This window comes from Anopheles merus, chromosome 3L (genome assembly GCF_017562075.2).
Source record: "Anopheles merus strain MAF chromosome 3L, AmerM5.1, whole genome shotgun sequence".
Taxonomy (NCBI): Eukaryota; Metazoa; Arthropoda; class Insecta; order Diptera; family Culicidae; genus Anopheles; species Anopheles merus.
The window spans coordinates 24,704,066-24,720,757 of NC_054085.1; the positions used below are offsets into that span (position 1 = coordinate 24,704,066).

At 43.2% G+C, this 16,692-nt stretch overlaps 1 protein-coding gene across 4 annotated transcripts in view; it reads left to right on the plus strand.

The window, feature by feature from the left end:
* The first annotated feature begins 1,189 nt into the window (after window positions 1–1,189).
* Window positions 1,190–16,692, plus strand: part of LOC121600558 — a 79,647-nt gene continuing 64,144 nt past the window's right edge. Inside the window, exons 1-2 of one of the 4 annotated variants that reach the window (XM_041929256.1) lie at window positions 1,190–1,277; window positions 2,146–3,254. The gene's annotated coding sequence lies outside the window, so the exon portion shown is untranslated. Of the gene's footprint in view, window positions 1,278–1,327; window positions 1,428–2,145; window positions 3,255–16,692 lie in introns of those variants that run through there. The other 3 variants (XM_041929258.1, XM_041929257.1, XM_041929259.1) reach the window with 3 other exon arrangements.

Genomic DNA, 16,692 nt, shown 5'->3' on the forward strand with positions numbered 1-16,692 from the left:
TGATCATACATTGAATGCTTGTGAACTTGATTTTAAATTATGTGTATTATATGAATGTTCACTTCAAAGCATTTAAAAATTATTAAATCAAATTGGATAAACAATATTTATGCCAGTTTCACAGCCAATGAGTAAGTTAGAGTTTTTGATGTGCTTATATTAATTAGTTAAACAGCTTAAAAACTTATATTCATAGTCTAAATGTTTAGTTAAATATATTTTGAAATTTAAAAAAAATCAATTTAAAAATTAAGCTTTATGTTCGTTAGTTTTTTAATGCTTTATCTCGAAAATGGTTTTTATGCTTTTTATATTTTGTTTTAAGAAGTAATATTCCGATTTTTTTTTCTAATTAGTAAGCCACTTTTCCATCGGAAGACCGAAGAGAAACGATTGTCATGATTGTCCTGCTAAATGTTTTAAAAACATCCTAGCAAGCCATTATTTTATGTGATTGTTGACAAGCGCTTCGGTCGAATTTGGAAAAGTGGTTGATTTGGAGTTGTTTATAGGTTTGAATTTTACCTATTAAGAGCATTGATATTTAATACCATCTTTATTGTCTTGAATTTGTGTTTTAATGTGTACAGATTTAATAAATCAATTAAACCAAAATTGGAAGTATTATTTTTCATTCTTTATTTTAAATAAATTTTCAATAATATTCTCAATTTCACTTTATTTAACAAGTACCTGTTAACAGCATAAAACGATGCTTTTCCTTCTCACCGTTACGCTAATACCAACAAACAGCATTTCAAGCGTACGTCGGGCACTGCCTGTACTCCATTGAAACGATTCTCTCTCTCTCATCGTTCCCCTCCAGCTCAGCCAACACGAATGCACTGAAGTACCCTGTACACGAAAGCAAACGCTGCAACAATTTATTGTGGTTCTGTTCGTAGCGAGTTTTAATATTTGTTTGTCACAATGGAGTAAATTTCATTAAATAAGTAAGAAATGTTAAAATATTTATTGTAGAGAGGTTTTAAAACTAAAAATTTCACTAAAATAACACTTCCATCCACAAAACAGCATGTAAAAGCAGAAATATACATTCACCAGAGAAAGAGAGTGCAATCGTATCCACTCCGCATTGCCGCCGTGTACAGCACCCTTCACCGGGCGAGCAGCCCAGAGAGCAGCAACTTGTCGGCGGTGGACGCTTTTCTCGTTCGTTAAGTTGGATTCGAACTGCCGGCGGAACGTGAAGGCCCGTTTGCTTTTCTCTCGTCGCCGTCGTTGTCGTCGCGGCCAGCGCGCGGTTTGTAACACACGTACGTAGTCGGGCGGGCGATGTGTTGTGCATCGCCGTGCAAAAAAACGCAAAGGAAAACAACAGGGCGGCCGCCGGAGCAAGAGTGTAGCGAAAAGGCTGAAAACCCACCAAAACCCAAACAGAAACAATACGCACAGTAGCAGGTTGCGTACGTGCCTATGGTTTTGTGTGTGTGTGTGTGTGTGTGTGTGTGTGTGTGTGTGTGTGTGTGTGTGTGTGTGTGTGTGTGTGTGTGTGTGTGTGTGTGTGTGTGTGTGCGTGGATGTGTGCAGCGTAATTCTGTGTTTTGAAATAGTGCCCAGATAGTTTGCACGAGTGTTTTCAATGGTCATTGTGGTCCAGAGTGTTAGCCAGAGCAACAGTACGACCGAAAAGTCCACCGGCCATCCATTTTGTCGACTGCCGGGTTTTTTTTTTTCGTGTGTTAGTGTGTGGAGGGGTTTTGGCCGCTGTGTTGTGTCCTGCACAATTTTAATGAGTGATTGTGAAAAAGGAGGCTACAAGACGATCGCCTTCTTCTTGCTCTTAGTGAGTTGACTGTAGAGTGGTAGAGTCCACCGCTATTCCCTTTTGCCGGCTTATCAGCCGTAAGGCAAAGGTTAGTGCACATCTCTCCACTACACACAGAACACAAACACCACTACCAGGCACGAGAGCGATCTGTCTCAGTGTAGTGCTGGCTGCACTGGAGTGCATAATAGTGGTGGTAGTAAACGCTCTAACGCCTTTTTTTTTTGACTAGTTTCTATCCAGATTTGCAATTCCGGCGAGGCGTTGCAAGTGATTCTGTTCAAAACAAAGTGCACTAACGCAAATTGTAATCACTAAGATTAATGTTTTTTTTTTGCAACCCCCTCTTTCTTTAGGTTTAGAAAAAAAAAGAAGCGTAAAACAGCTGAGTGTCCTGTGAAAATTCAGTGTTGTTTACCCGTGTCCCATTGTGAAAGTGTGGAAAATTTTAATTTAACATCATCTTAATAAAAAAAAGGTGGCATTTAATTCGCAAAACATCACATCGTTTGTGAGCGTGTGCATGTGTATGGATTTGTGTGTCCCCGCATTGTGTTGGTGTGCGCATCATGTGTGACCTACTTCAGGTGCTGAACCACTAAGAAACTGAGCAGCGCGCGGTTTTTTGTTGTTGTTGTGGAATTGTGGAATCTTTGCGCGTCCCTTCAAGACGACCGATCGCCGTCACCGCCGCGGGTTTAGTTTCCCTTGTGTGGTGTTGTGTGTGAGTGATCACGCTCCATAAACCGAGGTGTTGATTTTGGTTGGGCAAATATTAGTCCCTTTGCTTGCCGTGCAATAGGGAGCCAGTTTGCCAAATGATCGCAACGAAGTGATCGAAACCGTCTCCGTCTTCCAGCTGCGAAATCAATCCATCAATCCGGCAACAAGTGGTACCGAGGTGACGTATGGGAGGCGTAAGTGGAGAAAAGGAGAACAAGAAAAAAAAAAGATAGGAAAATCAACATATTTGCGAACCCTTGTGAAACCCATATCGTGCACGACAGGCACCGAATGGTTCGAATGGTGAAAAGCACTTAAAAGAACGGGAATGAAATCGCTGCAATAAAACGCAGAAGAAAAACACACTGAGTTGGGGGGGAATAAAGCGCGAACGGCCGAAGCCGAAAGATTGTCTCCAATCGATCGTGGTCACCATAAAGCTAAAATCAAGCAAAGAGAAACAAAACCCGGCAGGCAGGAGACGAGAAAACGAAACCTAAAACAAAAGTGCCCGAAAAGCGAGCAACACACACGAAATATTTAAAACAAAACCGAAGGAAGGGCGCAAAAAAACATAACAAATAAAACAACTACAACACACGCCGCTGCAGCAGAGTGGAATAAATGAGAGCAGCAGGCACCGGTTGCGAACAACTGGAGCTGGAAAGCAGAAAGCAGGCAGACAAATATTAAGCCACAAACACACACACCAACAAAAACCAAAAAAAATGCTGAGCGAAAGGTAAGACATTAATATAGAAAATTGTCTTTTCGGTGCGAAGAGGGCGAAAAGCGATTTATTTCTTGGAAGAAAGTATCTCTTTTCACCTTTTCCTCTGTCTCTCGCACTCAATCGCTCGTAAGACGATCCTTCTGGAAAGGGCTTTTTAAAAGGACGGTTTTACGACAATGCAAGGCTCGACGGGCGACGGGGTGTTGCTTGTTCTATTTGTTAAACTATTTTTATGTTTTCTTTGTTTAAGCACTAATTTTTGCAAATTTATTTTCTACGGGCAAAGCGGGAAAAGCTTTTCGCAAATGGGGAAAATGATGAAGATAATTAATGATTTTTTGTTGGCTTGGTCGATCCTTTTGCAAACAACAGCAAAACCCAAGGCCAAACTGTGGCTTTGCAAAGCGTCCTAAATCTTTCATCCCACAGTCTATAGAAAGTTGTCTTAAAGAATTTGCGACAGGCGACTCTGTGTGTGTGTGTGTTTTTTTTCCACTTCCATTTTATCTTCCCCTTATCAGTTCGGCCACATTCTACCACCCGGAGGGACGCGAACAATCATTTGTTTACACGAATGTTCCGGGGAAATGTTTACAGCAAATCTTTTCCCCCTGTTTTGCGTACACTTAAGAAGCCGGGCGGGTTTTGGTTCTTTAAGCGAGCGGCCAAGGGAATGGGAATGGAATGAACGCTAAGGAGGATAATAAGCTTAAGCACAGCGAGCGGTCATCCTCAACACTGTGCTGAGAGGTGCTTTTTTTACTGAATTGAAAAGAAAAAAAAAACACACAATGTGAAGTGTTTTCGAAGTTTGTGCAAACAATTGCTTTAAGAAGTTTGGAAGCTTTGTGATTCGAGGGGAAAGGGAGGGAATGGGCTTTACACCTAAAATGCTTTTCGCAAGAACGGTAAAGATTTTTGAACTAAAGATAAATTCAATTTGGTTTGGTAACTTAAGCTCAACAGCAATTTTCTTTCTTTTTTTTTACTCCCGAAAGATGGTCTCGGCAACATTAAACATGCATCTCTTGTTTTTTTTTTTTTAAATTATTCCGTTATAAGAAAGGAAATGCTATCACTTTCGTACGTTTGCCTATTTTTACACCAACACCATAATCGTTTAACACAGTAATGAGTCAATTTTGTGGACTTAGACCTCCTCCTCAAATGAAGAATTGTTACATGTGTGTAGTTTTATCGATCTGTACAATTCACAGACTCTCATTCGGTCGTTACAAAACATATATTATGTATGTTTTCTAAATCAAACGTAGTCATGTTTTGTTTCTTAAATAGCATTTTAGCATTTAAAGTCTTCATTGTTTTGTTTGAATGTGTTAAATTCTGTATAAATTCGCTAGGATTCAATTTTACGGACCATTAGGCGTATTAAATCGTCCTTTACAAGAAATACAACCAAAATGATTTTCTTGCTCGCCGATAGTCTACAACACACCATTAACTATTTAAAAAAAATCAAGTTATTCGTGATAAATTAAAAAATAAACAGTGTGTCGTAAATACACGTTTTATTGCCATTTTTACGATTTTCACGTAAAATAATTTTTTTTCATTCCACTTTTTTTTAAATTAAAACAATACAAATCCGTATACTTGCTTACAAACTATTCCCTAATTTATCATGTGCCCTTACCTTCAACTTGTTTTTTTTTTGTTTTATTTCATTATTTTCTATTTCAATTTTATGTAGTTTATGAAAAGAGTCATGATTTTTTTTTCGATTTTGCTTATTTATGCCTCTCTGGTACGATTCAATAATTTATTTTAATCATTTTCCAGTAATCTTCAGTTTCTATGCATTTTTCAAATTTGTGTTCTAGTTTTTCAGTAAACATTGGCTTTCATTTTTACTCCTGTTTTACTTCTGATATTCATGAACATTGTTTTAGGTTTCTCTCAATTATCTTGAGTTCAGTAGATTACTTATTTGGGGAAAAAAAACTTATTAGGAGCTTCTTTTTAACGATGTTTAAAAAATGCTATTCGAAGATTATTTTAAATATTCTCATTTGAATTGTTTTTTTCTCTGCCTAACATACACATCATTTCCCAGTGTAACGTACACATCGTATCTGCCTCTTTTGCTCTTTTTGTTTAATAATATCAGTCATTTCATCTCCCTTCCCAACACTGATATTTAGCTACACTTGAAATTAGCCATTTATTTATTCACTTAAAGATGTTTTTGTTTTCGCTCTGAAACCGACGCATTCAAACTAAACGACGCCACCGGCATCAACACACACACACCCGAGAAGACGGGACCTCCCTTACCGGCAATCTCAACTCTTGCGTGCGTGCGTGTTTTTGTCCGGTCGCATCACCCCACATTTGGCGAAAGGTTAAATTTTATGATCCGCGAAGAATGTTTCCTTCGCGTGTGTGCGGGTGGGTGACGCCCGGTGCCAGAATGTTGTAAACAGACCCCTCCCCACATCGGTTTGCGGCCGTCGTGTGAAAGTGATAAAATGTCCATTTCAGACCCCCTCCGCCAGGCCAGCGCCAGTAGGACGAAAGCGAAAGGATACGGGGAAAAAAAAGTCTGTGGAAAGCGGTTGAAGGCATTTTGATTCGTTGGTCAGAAAAGTTTAATGGTGCTGCTTGAGAGAACGGACGGGTGATGATGCTGGGCTGTGTTTTAGGGCATTGGTTGTTGTTGTTTTGCTTTGCCTGCTATTTTTTTGTTGCTTTCCTCAAACCTAGAGGTCATGTTCCCGTGGTGCTGCAGTTCATGGGCCAATCCGTGGGACCAGCAGCGTGTGGGATGTGTGGAATTAATTACAAGAACCACAGCACCACGCCGAGGTACGTGCGTGTTAACTGCGAAACTAATAAAACGCCGTCCAGGCTGCCCAAGGTGGAAGGAAAATTCGAGTGTACGGAGACGTCAATCTGTTTATTTTGTTGCAATATTTAATTCATGAGACGTAGTTGGGAGGCCGTTTTTTGCGTAGCGCCGGGCAAATTACTGCGGTTCGATGTGAAGCGATAAAATCCCATTTAAAAGTTGCGCTGTGCTGTTTTTATGGGACGAAGATGACGCGATGCATCTTGATTATGAGTAGAAATTTCTCTTATTTTGATGTTTTATTGTTTGTGTACGGCAAGTTTGCTGTACTTTTAATGAGTTATACTAATTTTTTAACTACAATTTCTTCTTTTGTAAATCATTGTCATTTTTTAAGATATTTGTCGCTCTTTTTGACATTTTTCTTGAATAGTTTAATTTCATTAAAATTCTTATTCTTGGTTTTTTATTATATTGTTCATTAATACTTCTTTAAATTACAATGCGGTTAAGCTGCAATTAGATCGCTACTATTAGGGAACGCATTCTACCATAATTATTTAATCATTTACCCTTCTCTTTATTGCGTTTTTCTCGTTTCAAGTGGGGGAGTCCGCAGCCACATAACATTTAAGTGCAGCCCTTTTTTTTAATGTCCGCTAGAACTTCCCATTAGCACGCTTGGAAATCGCCAAACGCATGCGAAAGGCTCAAAAGAAAGGTGATTTACAAACGAAATACATCAAAAGCCTCGCAGCGGAGGGCAAAACCACCCCTCCCGATGTTCCTGTCCCCGACTGGAAGGGCTCGCGCGCGAATCCCCTGCCCGTGGGCCACGTACACAGCGCACGCTGCACTTGACCGTGGTAGACTCTCGGCGTGGTTTCTCGGTCCGCTGGTCTCGAACGTTTTCACTTCCTTCCCAGTCTTAAGTCTCACCGCCGGTCGGCCTGTTCCCTGTACCCCCGCATCCAATGCCCAGGCTAGTCAATCACCCTGACGTGTGGCTGGGGAACTCTCGCTCCCTTTGCTCACAGCGTGAGCGATGAACGGCGGAACGGGCCCGCTCCCTACTATTCGATTATGAGGTCAGTCGAGCCCTCGAGCGGGCTGTGGCATACAAACAAACTAACGAAAGGTACAAAAAAAGACGCAGATACACACACACACACACACACACACAGATAGCTGAACCCAAAGTCAAGATCCCTACGCCGGGAAGCCAACGGGACGCGAACCCACCACCTGTCGGCGGTGCACAGGGGACCGGAAAATACACACTGGAAGGGTGTCCCCGACCTGGGGTGGCGGGCGAGCATCGATTAAATCTCGCACGAAAGCGAGAATTTTACGTGTTTGAAAGTGAAAGAAGGCGTCCGGGTTGGCTTCTTGTATCGAAAAAAAAAGACGAAGAAAAAAAAACACAATCCAAAACCGGACGCTTTCTCTATACACGCTTCCCCGAGCTCCTCACTGGAAGGGAAAGTGAGAGCCTGGCCTTGCAGAGAGGAAACAAGGTGCAGAAATGAGTCGGGTGTGTGTGTATGATGTCGGTATTGTTTTTATTCCCTTTTTTCTGCTGCTCATCACGTGCAAAACTTCACCGGGCCACAGTGGAGCAGTTCCTCCGTCGAAGACTTGGTGGACCTCACCTCAAAGATTTAATCTTGTTAGCATCTGCCGTTGGCCAGGGAGAAAAGTGGCCTAGCTGTTGGCGGGGAAAGAGAGGATAATTCTGTGGCCACCCCCAGGCTGCCAAATGGTTCCAAAGTCACGCATTTCAATTCGCGCACATCAATTTAGCTACCCACTAAATCGTGATCGCACCACAGTGCGCATCACGCTTTGCTTTGCCATGCGAGCGCGTTTTAGGTCATCACATATGTCTGAAGAATTTGATGTTGGTGTCTGAGTGGAGCGATATATTGAGCTGATAAATTTGTGACAAGTTCCTTGAGGAGCAACTGGACAGTGCATTAGAGTTATTCCTCTATATCGGATGATTCCTCCAAAATGTTAATGCCAACTGTAACCATGTTCTAAGTCTACACTATTGGAGCATCCAACATGTTGAGACTTCAGTCACGTTTCGCTCTCTTGATCTATTTCAATCAAATTGAACTTCTATAAATAAAAATGAATGAGATAGTCTTTGCTTGCTGGACTGCAGCAGAAGCTTTCACAGATGATATCTTCTTACAAATTGTAATCAAAACTTCTATTATCTTTCCCTAGAAATACCAAATGTAGCAGTTTCAAGTAAATTAATCATCATAATATTCCTCTTTTCAATCTGAGGCACTGCCATCATCAATCCATCGAAGCGTTAATGCAACATCTCCCGCTCACACCGTAGGCCCAATTTTGTTTTTCGTAACATTGAAATCTCTCATTTGCATGTTTAATTTTTCCACGAAAGAGCCCCATTAACGCTGCCCGGCTCTATGACTGATTGTTACGGTCTGGAGCGCATTACCGCACCGATAATCCTTTTCCACTGGATAATGCGCAGTAATTGGAACAAATGCTGCACCACTCCCGAATAGCCGTTCAGCTATTCCCGCTTCTTCTTGGACTTCCTTGGTAAACTCCAGCGCAATGAAATAGATGCGACAGCATCTCGTTCTGCATTTCAGCTCATATTTTGCATAACAGTCGCCGTATCGCTTTCTAATTAGCGGTGTACAAGATATTTCAATCCATCCTATCCGTATGTCTTGCCCGTACCATCAAGAGTGTGCGAGTGCGATTACCCGATTAGGTGGCTAGGAAATTGAAGCTGTTAACCTATTTTATACAACAGCCAAATTGATTCGACTCCACTCGGGGCTCACACACTTCGTACCCGTCATGCGTCAGCATATCAGTGGTGGTCGTGACGTTATCATTACGCCCCGGTATATTATGCATCCGAAGAGCCTTGAAACGGAAGAGAAATGGAAGACTTCGGATGGTGGTTGGCTCTTTCTTCCCGGATTCGAGCATTGCGAGATAATTATAGGTACCGGTTGCTGCTATAATACCTCTGTTCAGCACCGGATCCCTTGGGTTCGAAATTCCCACAGATGCTTCGATTTTATTCGTTCCTTCGATCTGGTCGAGTCCCGTCCCAACCATTCCTTCCCTCTGAACCGGATCGAACCGGGCATTGCAGGCTGAGTCATTTGTTATGAAACTTTGCACCTCTTTGCTAGTAGCTGGTGCTGGCGATTCGTGAAGAATTTCCGGCCGAACCGGATGATCGATTCAGTGGTAAGATGGCCGTTTGTGAGTGGTACGCTACTGCTGGTGGAATGGCCCATGTCACGATACATGGATAGTTCGGTTCGGTGCACAGATCGGTCAACGATCATGGGTAATCTGGTTACTGAACGACGAGTTCCCATAAGAGAATGTGGGGGATCTACCTTTGAGGTCATCCGATTTCAAGGTGAAGGGAGATGGTTTTTTTCTGAATCAACTCTCAGTGATCCATTATCATCTTGTTGGATTGCGATGATTGCTAATAAATTTTACAAGAAAATGATAGATTATTATATATCTCAGCTCTCAGGGATTGCTAGCTAAGCTCTATACGTCCTCGTTTCGCTTGATTGATCGTACCGGAGCAAGGTGAAAAGCGATCAAATCAATCGATCGTATGCCTATGCCAAAGTGTGCGACTATTCAGTCTATTCAGCCTTGATATTTACCAATGGATAAAGGAAGTGTGAAAGATAATCGGGAGAAAATGGCAAATGCAAACTACAGCTAACCCGTGACCGCGACATAAGCTTAACAATTTGCAGATATCTTCTGTTTGAACATTCGCTTTAGCTTCCAACAAAGTTGGACACTATCAAGAAGTGGTTGGACGTCACCCGACACCTTCTGTAGAACTCCTCGGTATCTACAACTGCTAGCTTCAAGATGGAGGAAAACGTCAAGTCCTACTGACGTCCTGAACACCACACTCACGCCCACCAGAAAGCGATAATTTCTCAGCAAGTGGTTTGCGCTAATCGGGCATAAAGAAACCTTTGTATCTTTTGATATGAACACCACCACTTAGCGTGCGTGTTTTAGAAGCTGCTGAATGAATATTCTAGCCTGTTTTGCCACCAAGCGCTAGTGAACAGTGTGGTGCTTTGTTTGTTTGGACATTTTGGATGGTTTTATTGCCACGAGAACGCGTTCTAGAAGTTGTCAAGTTGACATCAATTTTTGAATACTTTTTTTGCAGAGTTGTTTTGTGGCGTATTTAGACGTACACTAACGCACAAACTGATTGATAAAAATAAGGTACAAAACAACAGAGAGAACAGTGGTCCATTATGGGAACGTGGGACAGTAATTTGTTATTTCTGTCCAGGCTGCTGTCCTGGCGGGAGCGTGATGATTCAGACGGATGGCCTGCGGATGATGTTGCGAGCGAGCGCGCGCGTGTCTATTCCTGTGTGTGCCATTAACAAAAAGGGCAGGTAGCATTGCGGTGGGTAGCCCTTGTATCGGCTTATCGGTTTACCCTGCATTTTACCCGACCACAAACCCTAGACACAACATCCGACAACAACATGTGTAAATTGATAATTACAAATGAAGTTTAGCCCACCGGGGACTCGGGACAGCGGAATGTTTGATGGCTGTGTGGTTTACCGCTTCTGGAGCTGGAGATGGAAGAACAGAGGCCGATCGAGAGCGTGTTTGTTTGATGCTGCTGCTGCCGCCGTTAGTCGGGTCGGTCATTTGGGATCATTAATAACATACGTCCTGATGCAGCTGCAGCTAATTAGGTGTTGGGAGACGTGACATTCAAATAACACAACATTTGATGGAATGATGATCGATATGTGTGTTTGTGTGTGTGTGAATGTGTCTGATGGGTAAGGGTTTTGGAAGGCTAAACGACTAATGAGAATCCGTTATCAAAATGGCAAAGCACTGTTTACCGTAACGAATAAATCCCGATGATCATTAAACAAATCGCAAACATAAAAGAAGACATTTTCGGTCCTAGGAGTCCTACTTATTACCGGTCGTTTGACATTAAACCGTCCTTCTGCGTGAGATGCCAAAGCCCAGGCCAGGTAAGCTTTCCTTCCCCGTTCAGGCGAACCACACGGCACGACGAGAGAACATTCCGCCTGTGAGATGCGATCCGAAGTTACCTGCCGGCAGCTTCAGCCACAACGGGCCTTTTTAATTCTCTCCAGCAAATGTCAATTCCCCGGGCCGCATTTGCATAAAGCCCGGCAAGCAGGAGACAATCATAAAATTGTCTTCCGCCCCGGTAAAGACAAAAAGTTGTTGGGCATTAAAAATTTGGACTAACAGCAGTTCCTGCCGTGCAGAATTGCTCTTCAATTTGCTTGCCTCATTGTTGGGCGAGCGGCTAACACGGAGGAGGGTAGTGGATAACGCCGTGGGAAGATATGCATGCATAATTGGTGAGACTTAAGCTATAGGCTGCTATTTTATTCTTCTTTGCCTTAGACATTCCACGGCTACAACGGATTCTCGGTGTGTCGGCTGGGTAGTCATGCGAGAGGCGGAAGATTCCAAACAGAAGAGAGCTGCTTCTTTAAAAACGCCTTCGAGCGAACACAATTACTGTATCTAATTAGTCACAAGTTTAGTGCGGCTCGCCCAGAAGAAAAACGCGACGATCATCTTCATCAAACGGGGTTCGCATGTTGAGTGCAGTGCAGCATCATCATCTACAGAAGAATATCAAGAAAATGGGGGGAAAGAAACACGATCATTCGTCAAACGGTGAGAAGCCAGCCCAGCCCCGAATGTTTGGAATAGTTTTGCACGTGATTTATAACCATGCACAGTATTAATTTGTGGGCTGTATTTCGTTGATTGTGTTTGGAGCTTGCCGAGTGACTACCGGGGAGTGGTTTGCGTAGTGCGCATGTTGTTCGCTGAGGAACGCTGCCCAGGAACTCCAGATTACTTCCTTGATGTAAATATAACCTGCTGTTTGTATTCTAAACGCGATTCCATGTTTATATTTCTTGTTGTAAATGGAACCGATCGCCTGGTTGTGGTTTTGGACCAGACCTTGGGCAGAAATTGAAGGCATTTCAAGGTTTTTTTTTTGTGGTGACTTGCGGAAGAGCTGAAACCATTTGCTCTGCTGGCTGCCAAACGGAATATCTGCATAGGTTTGAACGCAATATCGCAACAAGATCTCTTCCGTGTTATTGAGGCCGCACCATTGAACTGCTGGATTGAGGTTCAGTATCTTGGTTGGAATTCAGCACTTAAATCTAAGCGCGAGTTGGGTTCCTTCTCCCTTCTACTGCATGACAGCTCGCCACTACAACTTTCATCTATCGTGTGCACCTTATCAAGGGTCAGATTCTATTTTCCTCCCATTTCCCCTCCACCAGCAGCTTAATCAGGGTGCATTGTCTTTCGCGCTTCTCGGCCAGATCATCAAGCTCGGTGCGATGATGTAAAGACTTTGGCTGTGGCTCGATGCCTTGGCACAGATTGCTGCTCGCACAACGCTCTAATGAAAGTGAAGATCATTATCCACCGACGTGACGGAACGGGATAGGTATACCGCCTGGCTGTGAAAGATTCGGTTGATGATGTATATCTCTGCTTATGCCTTAAAAGCAATGCAGGCAGCAAGCAGCGAGAAGGTTTGGGGAAAATGAAAATTGAAAATTTATTAATTTCATTTCACTGCCCGTTTCGCCCCGCGTGGTTCGGACGAAGATTGTGCCTAGCGGCATTTACGAAAAGTAAAAGCCCTTTTAAAAACATTAAGCCTCAAGAGAAGCCAGCCTCTGGACACGGACAAACTCTTGGGGCATGGTGGTGTAATGAATCCTTTTTGAGCTGTGCCTGTGCTGGAGAAGGTGGTGACTGTAACTAAATGAAGCAACGTTTAATTAGAGACTCGGCACGGCATTGAAGCGCACCGTGGATTAATCAGATAATTGCTTTCGTTTTCTGCGTGAGGCAATCTAAAAATACAGAATGAAGAGTCGTGGAGTCGTTGGATTGGAGTTTCGGTGGTAGCTTCGGTGTCCAGTTTCCAATAAATATTTCAAATTTTCACTCCATGTTTACCAACAGAGCTGCTGCGGCGGTTATAAAAATAGCTCTGCTTTCAAATGGTAATCAAAATAGTGTCACAATTTTTCAAACAAGTTTCTTGTTGGAATGGTTTCTCGCACAATTTTGAATAACAAATCCCAACATCAACACTGCGCCATTAAGCTTTGCAATGCAAAACAAACCTAGGCTGAATATGCATTTTGCCCGTTTTGGGACACCCCACAACTTAACTCACCACGGTAACGTTCCAATTCCTTCACCCAACAAAATCCCTTTTGTCGGTGGCCTCGGATTGGCCGTAAGTGTGCCCGACCTTCCCCCCCCCCTCAACTTCCCCGCAATGGCTTAATTTTACGTGTTTCGTTTCGGAACCGGACGACGGCAAACTTGACCGTATTTTGCGCTCGATAGCAGGAGAGGGCCCTCTCCAAAACCGTGTCCCACACGGTCGGCGAGAGAGGAGGTGGTCGGTCGTAGCTGGTGCCCGTCCGGGGCAGGGTTTGAAGTCCGCGTGCAATCATTATGCGCGCAGTTTTCACTTTCAATTCTCACTTTCCGCTGGAACCGGTTTTCGGTTGGCTGGACGGGGTGGTGAAGATATACCGAAGCGTTTGATATGCAGATAGTGAGAGTGAGAGATATACAAAACAAAAAAAAAACCACACCACGCCGCCACGGACCAATATCATCTGGAACATCGGAACATAGAGACATTTCAGGGTTTTATGACACAGCTGGGATATTGTGGGGTGTCGTTTACTTCCCATAATTTATGACCGATTAGCTCAATGACCGGGAGAAACCTCGGGATGTTCGGAGTGTGAAGCTTCCCATAACGGGGAACACACGTGGGTCTCGGCGGTTTGCCCCGCGTCGGTTTATTGATCTGTGGATCATTTTTGGAATCGTTATTGCTGCTCTCTGCGGGGGGTTTGCTATTGCAAATAAACGTGCACATTGGGCCAAACTAATCTCGTGGCGAAATAGCGAGAAGGGCGAGAAGGTTTCCATGTTGCTGGTGAATTTCTCATCTTCACTCACTACAGCTGTGTGTCGGTAAATGTAGTGGCAGCGCACAATCTCATACCGGACTTGGACCGAATGTCCACTGTCGTCCCGCACAGTGCACAGAGAGCGAGCGTCGCCAGTGTTTCATAACCGTTCGCTTTACACAAAAGGTCGCCCTCACCCTATCCCCCCCTCTGGACATTCGCCGCGAACACAGGAATGACGCGACAATATTTGCGAGGCGAGCAGGAAAAGGCCCGGCATGCAGTTTTTGCAACACGCAACCGTTTGCGTGTGCCGGAACTCGTTCGTGTGTTTTTCATCGTGGGCCTGGCCAGAGTTGTTGTGTGATGCCGGGAGGTGCTAAGTACAGGTCCGGTCCCCAATATCTCGTAACTCCCCCGATAAAAGGGGTTTTGCCTTCGGTAGCGCAGTGTCTAAAGCTTCCCCGGGGCCACTCTGGCTGGGTCCGTACGAAAGTCTTGGTACGGGGAGCGACAACAACCAGAGCTTCACGAGATGGAATGAATATGTTCGGTTCAGTAATTGCATCAATTGTGTGCTCTGTGTCCCAAATGCGTTCGGTGCATAATCATAAACAGGGGCGCTGTGTGTACCGGCTCCGGTGGGACCGGTTGCGAGGAAATGAGTTTGCTAGCTGGGAATGAGGAAATTATAGCCCTGGGTGATGCTCACATTCTCGCATTATCGCATTAAAAGTGAGAGTTTGGCCGAACCACGCGAACCACACGAACCACGGGTGAAGGAATGGAGCTTGATAATAGTTTTGTCATTGTGTTGGTAATTGTTTATCGCGTGACGGTTTTTCAGTATCGAGATTTTAGTTAAGGAATTTGCGACGAGTCCAAAAAGGATTATTTGGGAATGGATTTGTTGGCATAAATTTTTGCAACAGAGATTATAAAGCATTATAGATTATAAAGCTTTTTAATTACCTCAACACTATGCAGATACATTTCCGGGCCAATTTTTGAGTCAAGTTTATTCAATGTTCTCAACCACTCCAATGCTTGTTAAGCATCATTTATCAATCTCCAAAAACAATCCCATTGAATGATTGATCTTCTTGATTGATCCGTTGAACGATTTTGGTTAAGTAGTAGCAGACTGCAAACTAATCATGTCGATGTCATAATAGCCAACGAAGACTCAGCTTCTGCGTCATTGACGTCCTTATTTCTTGTGTCTTGTTAAATTGAAGCCAGATTAGCATTTGATTACCTCTTTAAGGTCTTTTAAAACAATGGACGTGATTATATTCATTTCTAATTCCATTCCAAAGTCTTGGAATGGTCAATTGTATATATATCTACGAAGAGATCGATGTTCCTGCGATACTCTCGGCAACCTCACGCGTACTATATAGGCCAAACATCAAAGTCGTCCACAACTGAGTCACCGAAGGACATCTCTAGGATTTTGGAGACGAAGACCATCGATTGATAACATAACCTTGGTTGTTAATAATTATGAGATATTTGTATCCTTGATACGTTAAGTTGAGCTTTATTTTGTTTTTTTCCTTCATAAAAACGTGCAGACGTAAGATCCGGTGAGTGGTTTTACTGACACATAAAAATAATTGATTTTTACTGACAGCCTATAACTTCTCAAGTACAGTACAGTATACCGAAACTATTTGAGAGGGCTATGATTGTTTGCTATCTTTTCGTAACATTAACTTTCACAAATTGGTCCATCGTCGTGCGAACTGCAAAGCCCCATAAAAAAGAATCCTTTTTATATTTTTACAACCTTACTTTTTCCTGCCCGAACTGTCTTAATCTCCATAAACCCTTGCGAGGGGTAATAAATTTTGCGATATATATTTTTAGTACGCTATCTCTCTCTCTCTCTCTCTCTCTCTCTCTCTCTCTCTCTCTCTCTCTCTCTTTCTCTCCTGCTAATACTCTACACACAACCGATGAAAAATGTGACCCGATATTAGCGTGTCAGCAACACCGACACCTAACACTACGTCTCGTACTCGAACCCATTTCGCGGAAGGTCATAAAGCACTAACCCAACCCCTGCGCTCATGGCACTGGTTTGTCGATAATAATTATAAATCAAACTTCACCCAACTTTGGCTTTAAAATGTTTTTCCCATTTAAAAAAAAACGAAAGGTCCCGGGATGAAAGTTTGCTGCCAGCTCGCCCTAACTAAGGCGGATGTACCGAAACTAGGCGACTTGGATTAATTTTAAAGCGGACTAAGAGGAGGCGAGCAAAAAGCACGCATCGTGAAACGGAGCCCATCTCCCAATTTATGGTCGTTGTAAAATGGGTTGCCTTTTTTGTTTCCTCTATCGTTCCGTGTATTTGGGTCGGATAATTTTCAAAGCGTAAGAAAGTGGTGAGGTATTAAGGATGTGGGAAGCAATTATACTAAGGCCACATGGAAGAAGGGTTTCTGGGCTTTTCGGGTGGGGATAAAAAACAAGGAATTCGTGTTTTAGGGTGACCTAATTTGCACAAGCTTCGGGCTAGGCGAAGGTATGTTTCCATTGGGATGCATTGACGCTAACTCAGAATTTCTTGGGACACAATCAA